This window comes from Puntigrus tetrazona, chromosome 24, assembly GCF_018831695.1.
Source record: "Puntigrus tetrazona isolate hp1 chromosome 24, ASM1883169v1, whole genome shotgun sequence".
Taxonomy (NCBI): domain Eukaryota; kingdom Metazoa; phylum Chordata; class Actinopteri; order Cypriniformes; family Cyprinidae; genus Puntigrus; species Puntigrus tetrazona.
The window spans coordinates 12,645,374-12,669,469 of NC_056722.1; the positions used below are offsets into that span (position 1 = coordinate 12,645,374).

The 24,096-nt window shown below is 35.6% G+C and overlaps 1 protein-coding gene across 1 annotated transcript in view; it reads right to left on the bottom strand.

Moving 5' to 3' along the window:
* LOC122330206 (histone-lysine N-methyltransferase 2C-like) overlaps positions 1–24,096 on the bottom strand; it is a 111,939-nt gene that overhangs the window by 23,113 nt on the left and 64,730 nt on the right. The gene's annotated exons all lie outside the window — the stretch shown is intronic.

Below are 24,096 nucleotides of genomic sequence, written 5' to 3' on the forward strand. Positions count from 1 at the left end.
TATCCTAAGCCGACAGAATAAAAGATAAAGACAAGAATTCTGAGAAACAGTAGTCTGAAAAGAGTTACAAAAAACGAAACAAGCGAGAATCTCCACAAATACAAGCAATCTCTTTTTCTGTGCGGTATCGTAATGTATTATTGTACAATAATATAAGGTTACTGGTCCAAAAAACAAACAAACAACAACAAACAAAAAAACAAATACGTGATGAGATAAAATGAGCAATTACTTAAGAGAAGTCTGCAGCTGATGTCACTTCCTCACCCAAAGCTGATTGGTTGGCTGATGGAATAGAAGGTTACCTCATAGCCAATCAGATTAAATCTCTCTTTAGCTTCCAGCTACCACAATTTGAAAAGATTTGCATCATGACAAACATGTCAGGGCAAAAAAGCCTTGTGCAACAACTCAGAGAAATAATAAAATGGCCAATAAAACGAGTGGGTGTTGTTTGTGTGTGTCTGTGGCATACATGTGTTGTGTGTTATGCAGTGTTTGTCTCTTTCTCTCTGTGAAACAGAACTAACGCACAGCGGCCTGAGGTCACACACACACAGTCTCTCTCTCTCAGGGGTGTGTGTGTTAGGTGTCCTACAGAAACTCTGCATGCAACCATGACACGCCGAAGGAGAACCACACACACACACACACACACACACACACACACACACACCAGACTGGTTTGAGCTAGAGGGTTTTAGGAAAGCCCTGCATTTCTCAGGCTCATCTGTCTTCCTCTATAAAGCATATGTATATGGGTTTACTTAGCTATCGTTTAGTGACAAATCTGTCCATAATTTAAATAAATTTGATGAAACCTCACACATACAATACATGCAAAAAGAAAAAAATCCTTTCCTAAAACGCAAATAAATAAATAATACATGCAACTATTTACAAGTTTTAAACCATGTATTAACAATCTTTTATTGAGCTTTAAATAAGTATTTTGATAAATATACAGCACATGCAAATTTAAACACTCTTCATATGTCAGCTTAGCATTTAAAATAATGTAAATGGTCCCACTTTATTTTAATAAACTCCACAGTTAGCAGTTAGCAAGGAGGTTATAAGTTTACATATTGGGTAGGATTAGGAATGTAGAATATGGTCATGCTTCATAAGTACTAATAAATAGTGAATGTGTTAATAACAACTAGATGCTTATTAGCTTGCCTAATAGTAAAATTGCCCCTATACTAAAGCTTTACTGCATAAACTATAACACATTTATTTGTTACTTTTTACTCTTTTAAAATGAATTCTACACATGTATGCCTTTTTTACAAGAGGCTAGAATGTATCTATATTAATAATAATTAGGTCTATAGGCAGTAACATGAAGCATCCTCATAACCCAGTGTGGAGCTATCAAATAGCACTAGTCTCAGCTTGCATCACCATTTCTGAAAATCTAATCATGTATATGGACTTAAAAAAAAAAGTTATTTTGATGAATATCTGGGTCTAATCAACACTGTTACTTCAAATAATCATACAATTTGTCTGTAAAATAATACAATAAGAGGATCAAAATTTATTCAATGAAAATCATTCCTGTATACTTTCTATAAAAAAAGCATACTGCCTATGAAACAGGGAGATCATATTTCGTCATGTTAATCCATATTGTTTTGTTTCATTCAAATACGCAGTCCTGTTGAAAAAAAACTACATATGCTGGTATGTTCTGAAGCATTGTTGTAGATTTAAGCTGGCCGTGCTGGTCAGTAACTTGCTACTGCTCAGGACCATTTTAGGACTAGCACATTACCAGCTTAAACCAGCTCAAACCACATTTCACCTACATACATACATACTGTAAACCAGTAATCATGTACCTTAGTGCACGTTTTGCAGCAATTTCAAAGTGAAACTTCCAGAGAGTGGCGCTAAAACAGACATTCAATACGTGACAGTAGCACGTTTTTATTACATTGGTACAGGTATGTATTGCAGCTAAATTCAATAATGAAATGCCTTTAACTGATAATCGTTCAATCTATAGTTTATCACTATGCATTACTAACACTAACAATACTGTTAAGTGCTTTGACACAATACGTGTTGTTTAAAGCGGTATATATATATATATATAAATTACTTGACTTTCAGCTTTTGTATTATGCTTGAGGGCCGCTAAAAATGTATGCTCTATCACTTTGGAAATATCCCTACACCATATTCAAACCTAAACCTACTGTTTTGTTGAACCATATACAGTTTTCAAATCGTGTAGATCGTTAAAAACCTTTTCCTTCAAGTAATTTTCCTTCACTAATCCAAAATGTACCTGTAAATCATACTTTTAACTAATGACACAATAAACAAAATACTATTACTTATTTGGAATGAAATAATATAGAATAAGTATATACTCTTAAAAGTATATAAGTGTGAGCTAAATGTATAAAGTGTGAACATAACTGCAAGTTATTTGGAGTTAAAGGAACATTAATTATATGCATTATAATTACAATTATATGATTAGCTAAAAGTACTAAACATACACAGTACTTTTCCCAACCCACAAGTACCTATTTATATATAATTTCATAATTATTTCTATTGTATTTTAAATATGGTTAATATGGAAATATGCCATTTATGGTAACTAATCAATGTTACAAGCTCAATGTTACTTTCACTGAAAAAAATATAAAAAGGTGATAAAACATGATTTAGTGTACTTGTTTTTCAAAAGGGATAATTGTCCATTGCTTTTTAAATTGTACAATAACCTGATACATTTTTTCAAATGCATGCAAAATTCCAGTATAATGTAAATTGCAATGAACTCATAATGCTACGTTACACATTCAGCTGACTTGGGCCAGTAACACACACACAAGCATGAATAATTACATTAAAAAACCTTTGCAACCGCATAGTAACATGCTAAAAATCTAGCCACAACACCCTAGCAATGGAAGTTGTGCACTTGAGATCTGCACGCACATTTTCTTCAGATAATATAAAAAATATTGTTTGTTTTTACAGCTCTACTGATAGAGGCACACATGGAGTGATAGAGCAGAGAGTGTGATGAGAAATGTATTGATCTGAATGTTGTGTTTCCTCTCATCAAAAAAGTGTATGTGGTGACAGACTACTATATTGACTGACCACACTAAGGTCCTTGGCTGGTGTGAGTGTGTGTGTGTGTGTGTGTGAGACAGATGGAACACAATAAGACTGTGCTTTTGTTTTTATTACCATTCACAACAACTAAACTGCAACAAACGATGGGCTGTCTCTGTACAAAAGAGCGTAATGAGATTTCTTTTGAGTTGACATTTTTTTTTTATCTTTGCATTATCATAAAATGCAGTGAGGTGTGGGAATCTAACAAATAACACATATGACTCTCATTAGGATTTCTCAGTTTTCTGTTCGTCAAGGCTGAGCAAAACCCTCTTTGACCCCTATGGAGGGTTACAAGCCCCCAAAACACCACCCATCCCCAGACTGGGAGTTTCTCCGTGACCCTCAGTAGCCTTTGGCGCAAACCCCTTAACGTGAGAACCCTCACAGCTGCTATGATGAGAACCACCGTTACTTTTCCAGCACGCTGATTCCACCTCCATTAACCTAAGCAGTGTTTAGATGGCTAATACTGAAGATACGTCAAACAAGCTTGAGCTTGCTAGCTAAATCCAAGGGTTCAACCACTCCTAAAGATGCAGCGTTCAGGTGAGTCCAGGCCTGGGCCTGCATGATAATCAGAGGTAATGTTAGAGGCTGTTCCTCTTTGTCTATGTCTATGTGTCCATTCTAATAGAGGCTGACAGTTAGCTTTGCTCTTTTATGATCTTTGCGTCACTTGGAATCAGTCATTGTGAAATCAGGCGGTAAGAGGAGGGCAGGGCAGGGCGTATGTGAACACCCTCCCTCCCTCACTGCATTCACACACACACACACACACACACACACACATACGCTAGCCAGGGTGTGGGTTAAAGCCTGGCCGTTCTTGGGATGTGGGTCACTCTGCCCTGGCCTGTAAAGCCGTATTGATTTTTTTCTCCAGTCAGAAAAAAACTAATATGCAGCCACTGTCACTCCAGTGCTTCGAATAATTCTCTTGCTGCTTTTCTCTTTTCCTTTCTGAAATAGACAGACAATGGATGCATTTGGCAGAGTGGAGCCTGATGATTTGACAGAAAGTCAGACAGACAAGAATTCTTCTTACCCCCACCTCCTGTTTAAAGAGTGTGGAGTTTCACCCATATGTTTGTCTGTCAATATTAAGAATGTGGTCAATTGGAAAGAAATCATTATATTTTCTGTGTTTGTGTTCTTAACAATACTTAGCAATTCTACAGACAAATATTGTCACCAAAAGGTAAATCTGTCCCCCAAAAGGTACATACACAATAATGTAAATTAATTTCATCCTAATTTAATATATTTTAGGGACAATACTAGACTACACATGAAATACATTTTTGGGATTGGACCTCAGTGAAAAAGTAATTAAGAAATGTATGTATTTGTGTGTTTTGACTGATTTATTTAAGCTGAATGTTTATGTGCAATATGTATACATTAATTGAAGTAATTGTTTTGCTTTAATGAGGAGTCATCTAAGTGGGTGAACATTTTATCTGTGAACATTAAAACATTGTGTGGACATTAAAACATCTAATTTGATCTTGAAAAATAATGTCCAACACAATCTTACATCAGTTTGTAAGTATTTTATGTTTTTGCTTATTGGTGGCTACTTCTCATGAATTCATACAAAATTGTGTTTGTACGATCTGCTTATATCCCCTGACAGATAGGTATAATGGTTGGTGGACTTTCATGCTTAAGATTTATTTATTATTGTTTTTCCCCAAATAAATATGTTTTCGGTATGAATCACAAATTCATGCGAAATCATCGCTCCATGAAACTGTGTTGTTTTGTCATGAGATTGGGTTCGAAAGTCAAATGAGTTTGGAACAATATGAAGTAAATGATGGCAACTTTCATTTATGGGTGAACTATCACTTGTAAATGCTTACAAACATATGCTGAAAACTTAAAAAATTGATTTGTCAGTTTTCGGGAAAACTCAGACATGTAAACTGAATTTGGAATGACGGGCCACAACCATGAAAATGAACATGTCAAGAGTTCAGAGCCCTCCCCACATCATCGTGCCATGGCCTGAACTTTTCACCCTGCGCTGATCTCCAGTAATTCTGAACAGCCAATGCTGAATAAATAAAACTAGTCTATGCTAAGCAAAATCACTGCATTTCAACCCCAACTGTGTATGCGACAGCAAAGGAAGGTTTAAGTTAGGAGATGCTATAGCAGAAACACACCATATTCATTGCCCCACCAGTGCCCGTTTAGCTCTCTCATTAGCTTGCTATTCGTTATCAAGTATGCTGTAGGCCTTTTCTCAATTATACTCATTTAAGTTCTGCTTGGTAATTACATTCAACTCTGCTACCTGTAAGGTGGGCAACTGTAAATTAATTTTTTAAGTTTTTTGTCTTTTTCTCTAGGGAGGTCATGCTGATGGTGGGACATTATTCAACACAGCAAAGCAGCAGTACAAGAAAATCACTCCATGAATAGAGACATACAATAAAACAGATTCGGGAACACTTTTGGAATACTGTTTCGAATATTTATGATCAACTACACATGAACAACTGACTAATGCACTATTAACACTCATTCTAAAGTGAATAGCCCCTAATATCAAATGAAGTCATTGTAAGCTTATGAGATATTTGTAAGGGGTATGAATGACTCAAGTGCATCCTTCTAAAGGAAGGAGTAGTATTCTAAAGTGAAGATTATGGCAACCCAATAGCATCGACCACCAAATCATTTGGAAAAATGTACTATCCAGAATCAATACTATCCAGAAAACCGTTGTTTTCAACAGCTTCGATCATTACTAGGAGTTATCAGGATCTTTACTTTACAATATTGATCCAAATAATTTGTATTTTCTATAGTATTTATAGTTTCTTGTTAGTTAATAGTATCTTGCATTACTCGTGTTCCTATGTAGTTTTTAATTATTGACGAAAGCTTTACCCAGACTTCTTTCATATGAAAATGTATATGAACCATTTTTATTTGACCACTTTGTGCATTTTGTTTTTTGGTCTTTCATTTAAGACTCATATCTGCATCCCAAACTTCTGCAGTACCGTTTTAATGCACAAATAACCTCCTAAGGCAAAATGCCAAACAATTGGCTTTGGTGAGTAAATAGAACTGGTTGACTGGTGACACAATATTACTTGATTATTTATAAAGCTTAGAACGATCTAAATCCTTAATAACTGAACTCTGCAGGAAGATGAATTTTCAGGAACTCGAATAAACACCCCTTATTTAAATTATTGTCAGTGGTAATCAACAGCATTTGGTACAAATTCATTGCTGAAAATGACAGACATAAAGTAGCTGTCAAAAAAATTGAATGTTCTTTTAAAATATTTGTTGTATCAGTCTGTCATAATGCTACTATATTTAGCAATTTATCAACCAGCTTTCTAATACTCCTTTGACCCTTGTCCACTGAATGATTCTGAGAGCCTTTCTTTCTGCACATGGCATTTACAGCTTGTGTGTTTTGTATGTCAAGTGCACTTGGCGTATTTCGAGTGGTTCTCATTTCCTCCGCGGCTTTAACTGCTTGTTCAAGCGTCTTGCTGATTAGTGGTCAAATAAATCAAGCTTGTGAGGGCGACACACACACATCGACAAGCTGTAGTGCTTGTTTGTGACACTGGAAACACTCAACAGTTACTAATGACTAATTTGCTAATTGCCAAATTCCCATTTTCTGATGGGTTGCTCATGCTTTACACTTAGAGTCTCACCATCTGACTTAGATTCACCAGAACGCTGCCTTGATGACAAAGCTTGTTCTTTTAAAAACACTGACCATATTTTCATGCTTTAATACGAAAAACATTGTTAAAAACACACACAATATGATACAAATGCCCTTTGTGTTTCTGCTAGCACTAACAACGGTTTTCCTGTCACACATACCCACACACACAAAACACTTGCAGACATCAAGAGTGTTTGTGGTGGCGTACTGCTCTCAGGCATTCAGTGTCAAATGAGAGACTTTAATAAAGTGAACTGCCACTACTTTAATGTGCTGTGCATTCTAGGAGCAACTGCACAGTTCAAAGTACTGCAGGAAAAAATCATGACAGATGCCAAACGTTTAATATGTGCACAGGGCTGAACATTTGGGCATGCTGACAGAATGAGAGAAAGGGTTTATGATGACATTTCTGCATAGTGCTCATGAATCTGTGGACTGCTCGGCCTGAAATATACCCTATACTCAACAATTATACAATTACGACTATCAGTTGCTTTATTGTGCTCTTGAGTACAGAGGTGTGTTACATATGTGGCGGTTGTACTTAGGGTTAATTTTATTGCAACAAACAGAAACCTTTGTTTTGATGTTATATGACATCATTAAAACGGTTTTGGAAACATTTCACCATATTGCCATAATTTACTACTAAAATGATTTTTTCCCCACTGTCATTTCTAATTCCATACGATACAAAACAATTTAAATATACTTAATATGAGATGCGGTGTAAACGACAGTTGCTAGCTTAAGAAAAATTACAGGTCAGAAAAAAAGGCCAAATATTTTCTCTTATAAACACATGCAATGATATTGTAAGATTTTAATAAGTTACAGTTTCAAAAGATTTTTGGTAGCTGATTTCTGGTCAGTGGTGCTAATTAGCTGAAACGGCACCAATTGATTTAAGTCTCCAATTGTATTCCTGTGTGATATGTTTCTGGCCTTCCTCCTCACTTAAACAAATGATGAGCATTAACTCATCCAAGCTTATTCTACCAAAAGATTAGATACTGTGCATGCACAATCCTAACATCATTCTATTTAGGTGGAAAAGAGAACTACTTCTGACTTCTTTTCTTTTTTACACATCATGGCCACTGTAGGATAATATGACCTTGCTTTGCTCAGTATTAAATGATTAACTAGTTCAGTCTGATGATTACAAGTTCAAAAGAATCTGGAGTTAATGGAGTTAACATGAGCTGAATGTGCTACTGGTTAACGGCACATCAACGGCTCACTCTCTTAGTGTGTACAGGTGCAGCGCTCAGATGATCAAGGGCTCTTTTAGACATGCTGGTTTCTAATTCACCCAAGACACACAATTATGCACACTATACATCATCTCATTTGCGAGAAACTGTTACCCTCTGTAAACGTTTTCTGTTCATAGTTAATATTTTCCTCATGCCGGACTATTATCTAACAGGGAATCAGGTGTCCTTTAGCTCTGTGGTTCTCAGCTCTGGTCTTGGAGAACCTACATGACTTTTCAGATGTCTCTATTAATTAAACACACTTGTATCATTTCATCAGCTCCAAGACCTCAAACAGAAACAGGAGACATCCAGAATACGCTGAGGGGCTACTTCGGGACCAGGGTTAGAAACCTCTAAAGTCGAACTTTAACATTTGCTCTTCATTCAGGAAGTTTAGGAGAAATGCTTGGCTGACTTTTTTTTTCATTTGCTTTATTTTACAAACTTGCTACAGCAATTATTTTAAGAGTTTCTCAGAACACTTAGCATAAAGCCATAAACATAATGAGGCCTGGCACCAAAATGAAAGCATGTCAATAATTCTGAGTACTGTAGAAGGTTTCGCAAGCAGCAACAGTTTGTGCTAAACAAATATTAGCATGCAAGTGTATCACTCCATTTAAAGAAATATGATTCGCAGCATTTGGCTTCTAACAAAGACTTTACCATTACCACATCCCAACACACTTTTGCTGCTTTCACACTAGAACTTTTCATGTGTACATGAGCTTTTGTGATGTCAACCATTTTGCTGGTTTTTAGTGTGCATTTAAAATTTAATCATTTAAAAAACAAAATGTTGTTTCGGAACATTATGCTGTGCTAGTTATGAAGGAAGTGTGGGTTCAGTTCATGCTCTTGATCATTATGTTGTTTTAGGAGTTTAGCATTTTTGGACTTCAGATGTAGAGATGTTCTGTAGAAGAAAGCAAGCCATGCAGCTTTGGAACAACATAGGTGAGTAATGACTAGAATTAGAATTAGAATTAGTTTTAAATCCACACTGAAGAAAAAAGAGATTTATGGTCGGTCATCAGAATACTATGAACCCCCGTCAGGAAGTGACGCCAACAGCATCTTACCATGTTCTCTAAATGTTCCCTGTGGTCCTGATGTTCTAAAGATCAACTCCTAATGATGACCTTAGGCCAGTTTCTCCAATTATTTGTGGTGCCCTTTTGATGATCCTGTCAGTGTCATACACAATACGACCACTAAACTAGAGATGCTTTTCCATGCCAGGCTCGTTCACACGATCTTTCCTCTTTTCTTTATCACAGTGAGCAGGCATGCCGCATTCAAAGAAAGCAGAAAATTCTCTAATAGTCTTATTCCTCACTTTACCATGCATATTAAATATATCACGGCAGACACAGCCTCTGAGCAATCCAGTTTGTAAAACACTCTGTAAATATCACACACATCACAGCTGTAGTTTTCACTCAGATATCAGCTGTGCTCTAAAAACCACTCAATCTCTACTGTCTACTTCTAAGCATTCTAAGTAAAATGGAGCTTCAGATGTGATTTTTATGGACCACTCTAAAGACAGCAATTTTGTATTTCTCATCAATAGCATTTCTTATGTGAAAAAGATTCAAAACCCCAACATAATTGATGCCCATTTAGCCTTAAAACTAAGCTACTTTAAAGTAGTAACAGTACAGATACACAATTTAACATGCAGGTAATATACATTACAGATTTGTTTTAATTTATTATTTTATTTGTATTTGTTCAATTTGTTTAACTGTTATCATGCTATACTTGTTGGCTTTAGTTTTTACGTACACATTTAAATTACAACTGAGCTTAAAGTGAATATAAAATAAACATTACATTATTTAATTTTACTTTTGTCAGGTTGAATTTTAATTTTAAATTCAAAACACAGCCATAACACTAATACAGTATTTCATATTTCAAAATATTAAATATTTCTAAAATATGAATGATTTTTCTCACCATGTGATAAGAAATTAATTCTGTGTCATAAAGCTCAAATGATATCTCAGGCCTGCAAACCCGCTGTTTTGTGTTAGTACCGATGTATTTATTTCCTACGATGCCCTGTTTACATCAGAAGTTGAACTGACATAGTTGAAATGCATACAAATACGAGATTTGATATATTTCAACATAGTGTAGTGCTGCGGCTTTCACGTTTGAGTAATCTAGACATGAATAATAAATTAGCCTTCAGGTTTATGTATTTTTCCTGATATGAGCTGTGTTATTTATAGCTTCATCTTTATTACAAGCTTAAATATATGACAAAATATTGTGACATTTTGATGGTGGAAGGGGCTGGTGCAGGCCAAACAAACATTTACTTAATCAATCACTGAAATTCAGCATCAGGCAATACCTCCTACAGCGCCACTGCACATGTAACTATACCAGACTCGTCCTGCCAAACTCTGAAACATGGTTTGATTATTTTTGCATTCATTTGCACTAATGCTTAATGGTGGATTATTGCAGATAGGGGAGGTTTTATTTTGCTGCATTGTTTTATTTGAGTGACCTTGAACGCACAAGCCAAAGGCACTGAAATAATAGTAATAATAATAAAAAAATCAATTAAACACAGTTTATAGTTGAAACAAAGAAGAAAAAAAAATGGCTAATTGAACAGCTGCAGTCTGATGAAATGCCACTCCATATGATGAAGTTAAAAAAAAGCAATTTCTGTGCATCTAACAGAGGAAGAGAGTGCGAAAAGCTCTCATTTAATCAACTAACATTGATATTACTTCTGGCAATTAGAGGCATGCTGATAATGATATGAGTTTTCAGCTGTAAATAATTATGCTGCCTCCAGGCCATGCTTTCCTTCCTCACTGTATCTATAAACAATAATCAAACCACCAGGCGAAAGTTGAGGGGCTTTTGTTTGTTGCTGTGCTGCAGTTTGGGGAAAAACATCGGTGCGGCCCCCTGGTGTTGCCCTTGGCAGCGCTGACCTTCAGGAGCCTGGTGCTGGCAGCATTGGGAGCTAATGCATCGGCCTATCGATCCCTACACTTTCACTTCAAACGGCCTGTGTGCGCGCACGCTTATTTAGCCTGAGAGCTGGGTGGGCGCGAAGCGTTTCTGTGGCCTAATACTGCGAGAGTCACGCAGACGGTTTGAAGACTGCACTTTCAGTGGTGCAATGTGAGATTTAATAATGAGGAAGATACACACAGACCTCACGCAGCTCTGTTTTAATTGTTTAGCAGATTCAGTCTTGAACCTATTGCAGTCGCAGTCAGCATTTGGGTTTGGCTAATTATGGCACATAGATTAGCAGTTAATGCTTAACTCGGTTTTTATTTGTTACATGAGTCAATTAAGAACTGGCAAAATTGATTAAAACAAATCAAATTGTATCAGAAGAAAATACACACATGCATATAGACATAGAGACCGTCTCTGCATTTAATAAGAAATTGGTCACTCTCGTCATTATACATCCCTTGTACTCTTCTACATTATACTGTACAGTGCTTTGATGCAACCTGTGTTGTTAAAAGCGCTATATAAATAAAAATGATTGATGCATATAGTGGTGAAAAGGAGCTAGTTGTTTGACTTTTTAGTCTGTAGCCTAGTGAATATTCCTTGGTGCAGAGAGATTTCTGAAAGTCAAATTCAACCATAACTGCCCACCCACCCACTAACACACACACACACACACACACAAACACACAAAGAAGAAAAAATTAAACAGCCTGTAACAATATGTTTTATATTCATTTTAGCAGTTAAGCAGTCATTATACATAAAAACATTGTTTTGACCGACAAAAAGTGTAATTAATAATTATATAATAACATATGACAACCTGCCCCAACCTGACACTCAGTGAAACTCTTAGTTAAACTCTTCATTATACATAATACACTCACAAAAACACACTTAATTAAACCAAAAGCTATTTTCATCAACATAAAAAAAACAGCAAAATCATTGCATATAGTTCTCATTAAATTGGATCATAAATGATGTGCAATAAAGTTAAATACGCCCACTATCAGCTCAGACAGATTATACTAAAAAAAAAAAAAACTTAGAAAGTCTGGCAATTAATGAAGCTGTAAATGTACCACCTCAGGAAATTCACATCACTGAAAGACTGTAGCATTTCTATTCTTTTCTAACAGCAGCATATGAGGTGTTGTGAGGGCTGAGAGCAGTGGACAGTGAACTTTGCTTACTAACTTCATCTGGTGTGAGTTAGAGACTAAGATGAAGAACATAATTAAGAAAACACATGGAAGGCTACTCGAGGTCTGCGATTAATTAGCCTCTTGTCGATATTCTCATCAATACCCGATTAACAAATGACACATTGCCCTATGAATGCTATTGATCTGCCTGCATTTCACAGCATTAATAAGATGAAGCCTCCTAACAAACTGAAAAGCTGACAAAACGGAGGAAAGTCATTTATCTCCAACAGCTTGTTGATCCGCTTTGACAGAAAGGCCTGTCTAATGTCAGCTTACTTTACAAGTTCACACAAAATAACCAAACTAAAACTCAGTAACTCAGTTTAATTATCAGTTATGTGAGTTTTTTTGACGTTGGATCTAATAATTATTTTTATTTACGTTAATATTGCACTTTATATTCATTGCAGACAATGGCTCCAATATCATTTTTATGGTTAGCATATTTTAATTTACAGCCAATTTTTTTATTTTGTTGTAACCAATTGAATGATTGATATTAGGTATATACTTAGATATAGTCAAAGGATAGGAAATATTTTATGACATTTTACTTGATCACTGTTTTGTCTGTAAGTTAAAAACTTTCTTTAAATGGTTGAATGGTTTACAAAAAGCATCATGTATAGCCACACAAATGCGTTTTATATTATACTATTTACTAGATCAGTCTGTTTTCTTTTCATTTCAGAATAATTAAATAAACAGCAGAATCTTCAGCCAGGTTTAGCTCCAGACATGGACTATATGGTCTCCTTTTGAAAAACGACTGCAAAGTGAGGTAAAAAGGACTCAATATAAATTAATGGTGCCCTAGCAGCCCAAGGTTTAGTCCCCTTACGCTAATGATAGTAATGAACACTTAGATGAGGGATGATCAGGCCTGTCCTCCAGTCAGAGCTTTACGCAGGTTAATTAGGTAAGATAACATCATCAACCTCTTTCATGCCTACACATGGAATTAATTGGATAAGCTGAAGCTGGATTCAGGTCTATATATAATCATGTGAACAATCAATGGGAGTAATGGAGAAGAGACGCCGGCCACGTCACAAGATGTCTTATTTAGATTCTCAAACAACCTGCCTAATAAGCACGTGGACACTAATGGCATACTTTACAATAATGAATTGGTAAAGTAGAACAATAGCACCGTGGCAGTTGCAGCATCTGTAAAAAAAAAAGACATCACGGGCAGTTTGATGTGCTTATCTTAATATTAAGTAATTAGTCTAAGCATAAAGACGTGATGAAGTGTGGTTTAATAAAACCAAGTCAATGAAAACGCTCTTTGAGGAAAACATCAATCAATCCATGATTCGAGTTAAGATATGAAGGCACTTCAATTATCCTTATTGATTTGTATATTGATATTATTAAAACTGTAATGATTTATGCTTATGATACTTCAATTAATGGAACTCTGTCCCCCAGGACTATTCAATGAAATTATAGGCTAGATTATGACACATTATAGCCACCCACCCAATCAGGCATAATCAGATATTTATCCTAAGACATGCAAACACATATTAAAATAGATGAAATATAGTTTCAATTTGCAAGTAGCATAGTCAAAAGTGCCCCACTAAAGTGACATCCAATAATTAGATTTACACACAATTTGTCAATTCTAGAAACATCCATAACTTTGATAATAAGTATCTTGTGACTGGTCTTGTTATCATATGTGTGCATAATGGGTGCGTTCTCAGGCCAAACATTTACCATGCTGTGGTGTGTCAGGTACAGGAGAGCACTGTGCTCTGTTGTGTAGCACCTATGATCCATCACGGCAGATGTTTGGCTCCTCTTTTTGGCTTTGTGTGTTGCTAAATTATGTATGGGGAACTTTTGTGTAAATTGTCATACTACATAATGTATGTTTACAAAGCTCACCTTAGATGAGAACTCATTACAATAATTGATGCAGAGAGATAACAAAGGGCTCTTTTGCACATAAAGTCACTTTCTGATCTCCATCAATAATGAAAGATCGTTTAGAATAGACCGGATAGGCCATCTGCTACACGCACCTCTCAACTCATCAGCTGAACCGACAAACACAAAACATTTTCCTTCAAAAATCATTGTGTACAGACACATTATAAATGTATGTCATGAGGGAAAATTGGAAAAATTGTTATAAATTAACCAGCCCTACTACGGTGAAGGGTGGGCACATGAATATTAATTAGTTTACGTGACTGGACACTCCAAAAAGTTACCAAGCGACGTCAGCAGCGATTAATATGCATGAGGCAAGCCTTTGTTGTGTGAGCGAACCGTAGTTCAGTGAACTCAGGGATACGTCACTGTCACCATAGTAATGGACGCCTCACATGACAACTCTGCTAGCATCAGTAATGCATGTCAGTTTGACCCGAAATGTTTTTCTTTAACTTTGCATTACTTTTCAACCACTGCAAGCAAAAACAACAAAAAAATAGCTTTACTTCAATTGTTTTTAGGTTTAAACTAAATGAATGGGCTATTTTGCTGACATAACCACACATTAAGATCCCAAAATGACACTCCAGTGTTTCATACCTAACTGAGGTAAGTGATGTGAGAAGTGTGTTTGTGTTATTGACCCTAGTCTAGCAATGTCTTAAAATATACGTCCTATATTGAACTGCTGTTTTGTCTACACTGAAATGATAGAAATATGATTCTTTGATCCGTATTGTGCTCTGTTTGGTATTGAAAGAGCAGAAAACAACTAAGTATAATTGTGCAGCATTTTTGAGAACACTTTCTCCATGTTAAAAAAGAAAATCATGTTTTGGACATCTACTATGGTAGTAGACTGTAAAAACGAATTAATTGACTTAAAAATTTAAAAATCTATTTACCTTCAATTCACGGAAGTCACAACACATTAAATTAAGTTAAAAAGAAGTCCCACAGACTGAGACACGTAAGTCACGTATTTATTGTGAGTACTCCTTACTTATTCTTTTGCATTTATTTAGTTTTATTCTTTGCTATTACTCTATTGCTATTGTTGTTGTCGATACCAATATTAGCAATATATTTTCAAATTTTTAAAGTCTTTCATTGTTGTGTGAACTGAGTGTTAATGCATATCATATCATTCTATAGTCTGCATCTCAAATGATTCACTATACACTATGCACTTATACTCTATGTACTATGTAGGCCTATTCAGCCATGTAGTATGTAAGTTTTATAAGGTTATTTTGTCATTAATAATTAAAGTCTGATAGCCTGTTTCCCCTCCCCCTTCACAATGTAACTAATGGTGCAACTGAGTGCATTTGATCTTAAAAGTCTTTTCATCAGGAGATGATTTTTTATATCGTTTTCAAGAACAGTTCATTTTTGAAGCTACTGCCCCTTTAGAGTTTAAAAGAATAAAGGCTTTTAAAAATTTCTATGATTTTAAAAAGCGTTCATGACTATGAAAGCAGACATCCCACCTCTCCTGCAAGTTCCAGGAGTCTCCTGCATATTCAGAGTGGCTCTCTAAAACCCAAAAATTAGATACAATAAAGAAAGAGCAAGAAAGAGCAAAAGCACTTGACAAGATCTCTACTTGAGTGAGAGACACATAGAGATAATATAGTAAGCAATGAATTAATGAATATTTTGCTGATTAAAACTCCTCATATGAGTGTCCCCCCTAACAAACATATTAAAAAAAAAACATGAACAACAAAAAGTGCACGAAAGTGCATGTTAATTCTGCTATCATTATTTACTGTGTTGCAATTATTATTTTCTCAGTTTCTACAAGGCAGGAAATGTTTCTGTCTCAGAAACCTTTACCTATGTATGATACATATCAAACATCTTTTGATTACAGATTTTTAATTACAGATCACTGTATTGCTTCAGTTAAAGTGGCATGTGAACCTGACCCTTTCCTTTCTGATTTATGGTTGGGACACAACTGTAGAGCCTTGGCATTTGAATATTAGCACAGCATATTTTTTGCCATGTTGTAAGGTAGTTCCAAACCTGTATAAATTGCTCTGTTCTGCCAAATACAAAGGTAAAATGTGTAAATACACTCTAAAATTAACAAAAAGGAATTTGAGGAAAATTGCCACGCCCTTTCACCAATTTACCTTTCACAAACACCCGCCCCCCCTTTGTTACTGTTGCTGTGACCAAGACAAAGTGCCTTCATGCTACACATTTTCTCAGTGAAAAATACATCGCGGAGCAAGAGGAAACGGATAACATGCTGACAGACAAGGCAGAGCAGGTTCAAAGCAGTCTCAGCTTTCAAATTTCAATTGTATATTAAGAAATAAAAACAATAAATATTATTTTGTGGCAATATGTGGTGACAGATCACTGTAGTGCCTCAGTTAAAGGGACATGTCAATCGATCATGTCTTCCTCTTAACTTGCTCTGCATGCAAATGACAATGCAAATAAAATTAATGAGCATCAGAAAATATCTTGTTTCAACCATCAATACACACCATGTAAATATGAGTATATGGACAAAACAATAGTTAAAGCAAATTTAATGAAGGGAAGGTATCGCTACAACGTAATATAGCTATAGGTCTTATTAGTGATTTAGTACATTTACTGAGATCTTTTCATAAAGGGAAAACTAGTTAGGACAGACGCTCTGATGTGTAATCCAAGTGGATTTTGGAGTTAGCAACAACAAAAAGTGTTCAACTGAAATAGCCTTTTCTTATGTACAAAGCTAACTGTTTAAATGTATTTGTAATGCATTGAAAATGCAAGGTGTTCACTGGCTGTCAAGTTTAGTTAAAAACTATGTGAACCCCAGCCGACGGCGCACTAAACCAAAATGATACCACCAGATGTCTTTTTTTTATTTTTTTTGGTTTATATTGGCTATTGAAGTTGACATTGTAATGTATGCATTGCAAAATATGTAGAGTTTGCGTTTCATATTATAACAACATTATGCTATTGGATGCCATGTTACATACTCTACAGTACTGTGTGGCCTCTCACACCTGATTGCTTAAATTCACTCACTGATGACCATTTGATGTGTTGCAGTCTGTGACTTTATTGCTTTAAGGTCTGTTTTGGAGGTAAGCAGAGGTGAGTCAGCAGCCTTTGTGCTGTTAAATAGCTGCTGGCATGCACGTCATTTTCAGAACAACATTTGGCATATATAAACTAACAGCTTTTACTACCAATTGTCTGGACTTTTGCTGTATTGCATTTTATGGCCCCTATAAAATATTCATCCTCCAAGTAACTTATTAGTTACTGAAAAAACAAATCAGCAAATGAGAAACACTGGTTTGAAAACCATCAGTAATCCAATAAGATGCACATGTGGAGAAACCGCAGAGACCAAGTGCTTTATCAGAGAGAATTATGGGTGCTCTGAGCACCGAGCTGACTTACAGAATGAATTGAAGCACAAAGACAGGGATTGGTGAAAGTAAGCGAGTGGAAGAACAGCCTTTTTCAGTTTCTGCCTATTTATCTTAGTGAGCTGGCGTGTCTAAGGGGTAAGACAGAGGGATATCCTGTGCTCTTTACATTGGAAAGGTGGCGGATAGCTTTTCCTCCGTTATTGCACACAGTGTAATTTGAAACAATTACCAAAACACCGGCTCACTTGTTACTACACACAGTTCTCCCCATATATACAAAGTGCAGATTCAATAGCTTAACATGTTTTACAATCGCACCCGGTGGAGTAGCGTTTAGTGTGAAAAAGTATAGTGTTTCACTGTAACCCGCATAGTATGGGATAATCTTTCACATTTTGCCTGGGGTTTGTTTTGCTATTTCTGCAGAAACTTGTGCAGGCCGTGTGAATTACAATGGAGGGAACCGATAGAAATACTAAACAGGCTGCGTCTGATAGAAATGAATAAGCAGGACTTAAACAATAAGAGGAAATAAGTTGTTACCTTTTATAATAAAAACATTTTTCTTATGTTGTCATTCAGCTAGACACGTTCCAAAGAATTAACAGCATAAATATACCTCAACACAGCCTGAATTTGTGGAGTAGATTACGCATAATGGATTAAGTAGCATTCTAATAATTTTGGCCACCACTATACTATTCTAATAATCTTGGCCACCGCTGTCTGTGTATAATGTATGTATGTATGAACAGTATCACACGAGTGGAATTATATTTGGCTGTAAGTAATCACAGAGTGCCGATATACAGCAAGTGTAAATACATAAGAAACAACAACGGAGCGTCTTTTAAAGCCCTCTTTCATGCAGAAAGCCTCATTTATATCAGTTGAGTACACACAAAACCAGCCCTGGAAGTGGGATTTATTAAAGCAAACTTAATGGGGACATTTGCTCACCTGCACGCAATCTCTAACCCATGGGTTTGAACTCTTTCCTGGAGTGATAAGAATGAATTCAGTTTTTAGGTCTGTTTTCATGTCTATATAGACCACAGAACACATTTACATTTACTTTTTGAATTAGCTTACTTGAAAGTGATGCAGTTTTACATTGCTACGAACATAGGCCTATCTGTTTACAAATAACTAAAAGATGTTCACCTTATCAGCAAAACTATGTAAATGTAGTTTGATGTAAACAACTAAATACTATTTGGCCAGTGAAAGAGATTAACTCTATTTTATTTTATTTTTTAAATTATAGTACTTTTAGGCGTCTGCTGTATTGTTCGGTCCGCTTTTAGATGGTGACACGAGTCAGCAGTAAAGACTTTTACATATATCATGTCAATTAGGAGACAACGCATCCCTGCCAAAGATGAATTTTTACTGCAAAACCCTATTTAGGTTTATTATGGGAAGGAAAGTCCTAGAGCAATTCCAGAATGAGTTACAGAACATCTTGGGTCAACCAGGATCGAAGGCAATACAGAAAATATTTGTAGGTCATATATGTAGATCTTGTTTTGAGCATTTTGAATCTGATCGGAATGAAGCAGTCAGTGATGGAAATGCCTTTACTGACACACACACACACACACAGCACACACACACACACAGGCTATATAGGCCTATATAGGCTGTATACACACAGCCTGAAATGTGTGTGTCTGTTTGTTAATTCTGTTTAAATATTTAATTATTCATATAATTATTTACAGGTGAAAGAATGCGATATCTGAATGTATTTTGCTTGAAAATGCAGTACTTTGATAAAAATGCACCGTATGCCATTTTCTCAGTTTTTTGTCCAAAATGTTGTATTTCTGATTAAACCTCTCTGCGTTCAAATGGTGATTAGCAGTATTTTTTTTTATTTTTTTTGCCCAAGGATTAAAATAATAAAACGTAAAACACACAGACATGCTTGTACATGCTTGATAAACACAGGTATCCAAATAGCTCTAATAACCTGTAATTCTCTATGTGCAGGTAAAGGTCAAAGGCCACCACACAAGGAACAGTTAAACGTACCCTCTGTGGCGATGGATGTGAGTATGCTTTCAATACGGGGTCAGAGACTTTAGCTTACAGTTTTCTATTAAGTCAAAGGCAGACTTACCATTCACATTTAACATTTGCTGCAGTGGCCTGTGAGAGGTCAGCTGGGAATTGAGCGAAGGAAACAGCATAACAGAAAACTGAGAAATTCTCAAGTAGCTGAACAAAAAACCTATTTAAAATCCTGAAGAGTTCCCATGATCCCAACCCGGCTAGCCCCTCATTCAGCTGGGCTACTCTGCCACTTGGTTTTACACACAAAAGAGTATATATCGACATGTTTATAATACCTTGCCTTGTTCAGCATTATTGTATTGTTTGAACGTAACGTAAAGGCGCGAACTAGCAAAACACTCTCACTCTTTGTGCAATATATAGTATGTACTGCGTTTCGATTCACAGCATGAAGATTTGCTGCCTGGAATACACTGTCCAAGCATAATATATCCCACAATGCAGTTTGCTCAGCTTGACCTTCCAAGTCATAAGTGGACCAAAAATAATTGTAGATGAAGTGTTTTAAAAATCTAATTTTAAAACAAATCACTTAACACTGGAAAACTGGATGCAACTCACGAACTGGATGAATGCACACAACAATGTTTTGTTTGAATTGCACTGTCTATATAAACTGAATTGCACTGTCTGAAGTAAGCTAGATATTCTGAATGAATCATATCTTATCAAATATGCTTAGCTTATGCAAGGATCAATTTTGTACCCTTAGTTTTTTTTTTTAGTGGCATTTTTTAAACGCCAAAGAAAGTTCTGTAATTTTTCAAGGTTCTGTTTTTCCCTCTTAATCAGTTAGCATCAAAGGGCACACATGCATAAATAATTGGCTAATTCACTTAAAGGGGCCAGCGTAGATTAATTAAGTCTGAATTCTAATTATGTTTTCCTGTTTTCACCAACTGACATGGTTGTTGTTCAACATAAAGCTATTAGTTTAATAACAATTAGTATTTTGTGAAAATGCAAGCTCTAAAAATACACGAAGATAGAGCTGCAGTGAGGGTTTCTACAAAGAGAGCTAGCGCTTTCATCAGTCTTGTTCTTTAAAAGTATTTTCGGGCAAAATATGAATTTAAAATATCTAGATCTTGTGCAGTGTTTGTGAAAAGACACACACACACACACACATGGTCACACACACACATATATGTATATATATATATATATATATATATATATATATATATATATATATATGTGTGTGTGTGTGTGTGTGTGTGTTTGTGAGTGTGTGTGTGTGAGTGTCTGTGTGTGTGTGTGTGTGTGTGTGTCATTAATGGATGCAGGTCTGTGCTGCTGAAGAAATTCTAAATTGTTTTTGGATAAAGCAGCTTTAAATCTTGTAAAATCACTATAAACATATATGTGACTGCACATTATATATTAATGCTATTACTACACTACAACCATAAACAGCCTTTGTTTAGTCTAATGAAAAATAGAACTTGGTAGAATAATGGCTTTTTTCCAGTAATTGATATTGGTGTATTAAACATCTGCGACTTTTTAGGATATTGCTGTTGCTGCCATTTAACAAAAACAATAACCTATTTGAGGCTATGTGTTACAGCGATTTTACCATGTTTAATGGTGCTAAGCTTTGCATTATGCACCACTTACACTGTACTGGTGTTAAAAATCACTGGAAAAGCCTCTCTTGGTTTATTACTTTATTATTCACAATTATAGATTCATGGGAAACTCATATAGGGAATTAGAGAGAAGTACCAGTCCAGATGTTTCACTGATTTCAGAAAATCACACGTTTTACCTCAAGATTATTATGGTCAACTCATTCTTTATTAGGTTTCAGAAATAAAAGGCAGAAACAAAATAGCTACTTTCTACAGAACTGACTTATTGGTTTATGAGACAGGTTTCGATGAGAGGGCACTACCTGTTAGTTTATGTGTATTTGTTTTATTTTTATAATAAACTAGTTATTATTGAGATAAGGGCAGTCACAATACCTGATTCAATTTGAGTATTAGATTAAAATAAATAAATCAATAAATAAATAAAAACTGCCTGCGCCATCAAACCGGCGAAATGCTTTAAGTAGTGCATTTCACATAAAAGAATCCATGCAACGCATTATTAAACCATTTTTCAAGGCTGCACGATATATTAAAACCATTTAAAAGTTATAATAAAGAATAGTGCTATTGTGAATTGACAATGCAATGATTAAATTAAATAAATGCATATATGCAATACCGGTTTAATATATGCAACTGTAATTATTTATATGTATGTAGGTTATGTATGTGCGTGCCAAAAATGGCTCAGTTTACAGTAAATACTGCCCCACAAAAACAGTTATCACTTAAACACAGGAAAATACGTCATTAGTTTTTTCAATATGTTAACTGTTCATTGCAATTTCATATTAAGGAAACTACGGTGTCTGTATTTCTGACATAAAGAAATGGCCAAATATTACAAATTAAGGGGATATTTACATTAAATGCAAAATGTAAAAACAATCATCCGGCCATCGACTATGTCTGCAGTCATTTGTTGTAATGCGTATTATACCTTAGCTCTATTGTTTATAATACATTATATTTTAACAGTAATTTTAAAAACCATTGTTCTTATGTGTTAAAATGACAATAATCTCAGAATAATGAATAATCGATTAATAACTCAGTTACCAATATAAACATTAGTGACAGCCTCATTCAAAATTATTTTTTTTGGAACATGTATGTAGATTTAGTGTAGTCTTCAGATTTTGGGTCTTGTGCGCGTAAGTGTGTTTGTGTGTGTTTAAACTTAAGGTTAAAGCTGCAACATAGAGGACAGAGCCTGTCAGCACATCAACAGGGTGAGAGAGAGAGAGAGAGAGAGAGAGAGAGAGAGAGTGAGAGAGAGAGAGAGAGAGAGAGAGAGAGAGAGAGAGAGAGAGAGAGAGAGAGAGAGAGAGAGAGAGAGAGAGAGAGAGAGAGAGAGAGATTGTCGCAGGGCTTGCTTACTGCAGCCAGCAGAAGAAAACAGTCAGACGTAAATGAGGGCTGACGGTTTCAAGTGAAGCACAATTGCTGAAGGCAGATTCAATGTGACTGCTCTGAACTGGGCAATGATCCGGTACAGTATGCAAAATTCACTCTGAACTGGTCTATGCCCACCAGCCTTTACGCCTCCAGTCACAGACACTCTGAACGGATCCCAGGCTGAAGATGGCATCCGTGTTCTGCAATTTTCGACAACAATCACATTCTTTATAAAGCCTCATACATTTCTCTTGTCATCCATTAGAGAGTGATTTCTTATTCTTCTCTGTCCATGGTAAAGCACATGGTGGTATGTTGTTAGTGTTCATTGAGAGAAAGCTGCATTTTCATTTCTAACAGCAGACAGGATGCTCTCCGGATGTCAGCGTGAATCATTTTTAATACTTGTTTTATAGTGTGTTTAAGGCAGATATCAGCAGGATTACTTGGCACTCTTACACTCAGCCTCTGACACTGAATTACTAACACACTGGCTAGGCATTGTCTGGGCTTTTAGCATATTAAAAAGCAAGTAGTAATTGCTTAGAGTTTGCAGTGAGAGGTCGGGTACAGGCCCTGCTGTTGAATAAATTATCATTACCTTATTGTACCAAGAAAAGACGACACTAATTAGATAAGTAACAGATGATAGCTGGATCTAGAGCATGCTTTTTTACATCCTAAAAAGATGAGAAAGCTTAGAATTAATGACAGTGGAAAAAAAGATCCTGTGGTACTTCAAATGATCTTAGCAAGACTGAATGAACAGTAAGATAAGTATTATGGACATTTGAATGTATGTCTTGCTTAAGCAAAATTTGAATATAAATAGCATGACATTTTGTTTGTGAATCTTAAAATTTTGTCCAAACAAGGTAATAGTTAAGATATTTCATATTTTTTTATCTACTATATAAAACACAATATACAGCATATATTGTCACAAGACAAATATCTTTTAGCATAAAGTTATAGATGTTTATTTGGTGTGTTTTTGCCAAACAGCCAAACAGTACAGATGAAAACAAGATATTCCTGAAGAATCATTATAAATCAAGCTGTAGCACAATGTGGTTTGTAACACATATGCACTGATATTCATGTGTACATGTGCAAAAATTAATCTGGGAAAAATTGAGTAATATGACAATGCTGGTGTGACAACTTCAGAAAGTAATTAAAGAGATTTGTTACTGGGAGATAATTGAAATCCACCAGTGTAAAGAGCGCGCTGGATGGATAATATGAAATGTTGAATTGGTGAGGATAAATTATGTGTCATTCTGCTTTTGGCAAAATCTCATTACTTGCTTATTTCAAGTGGTG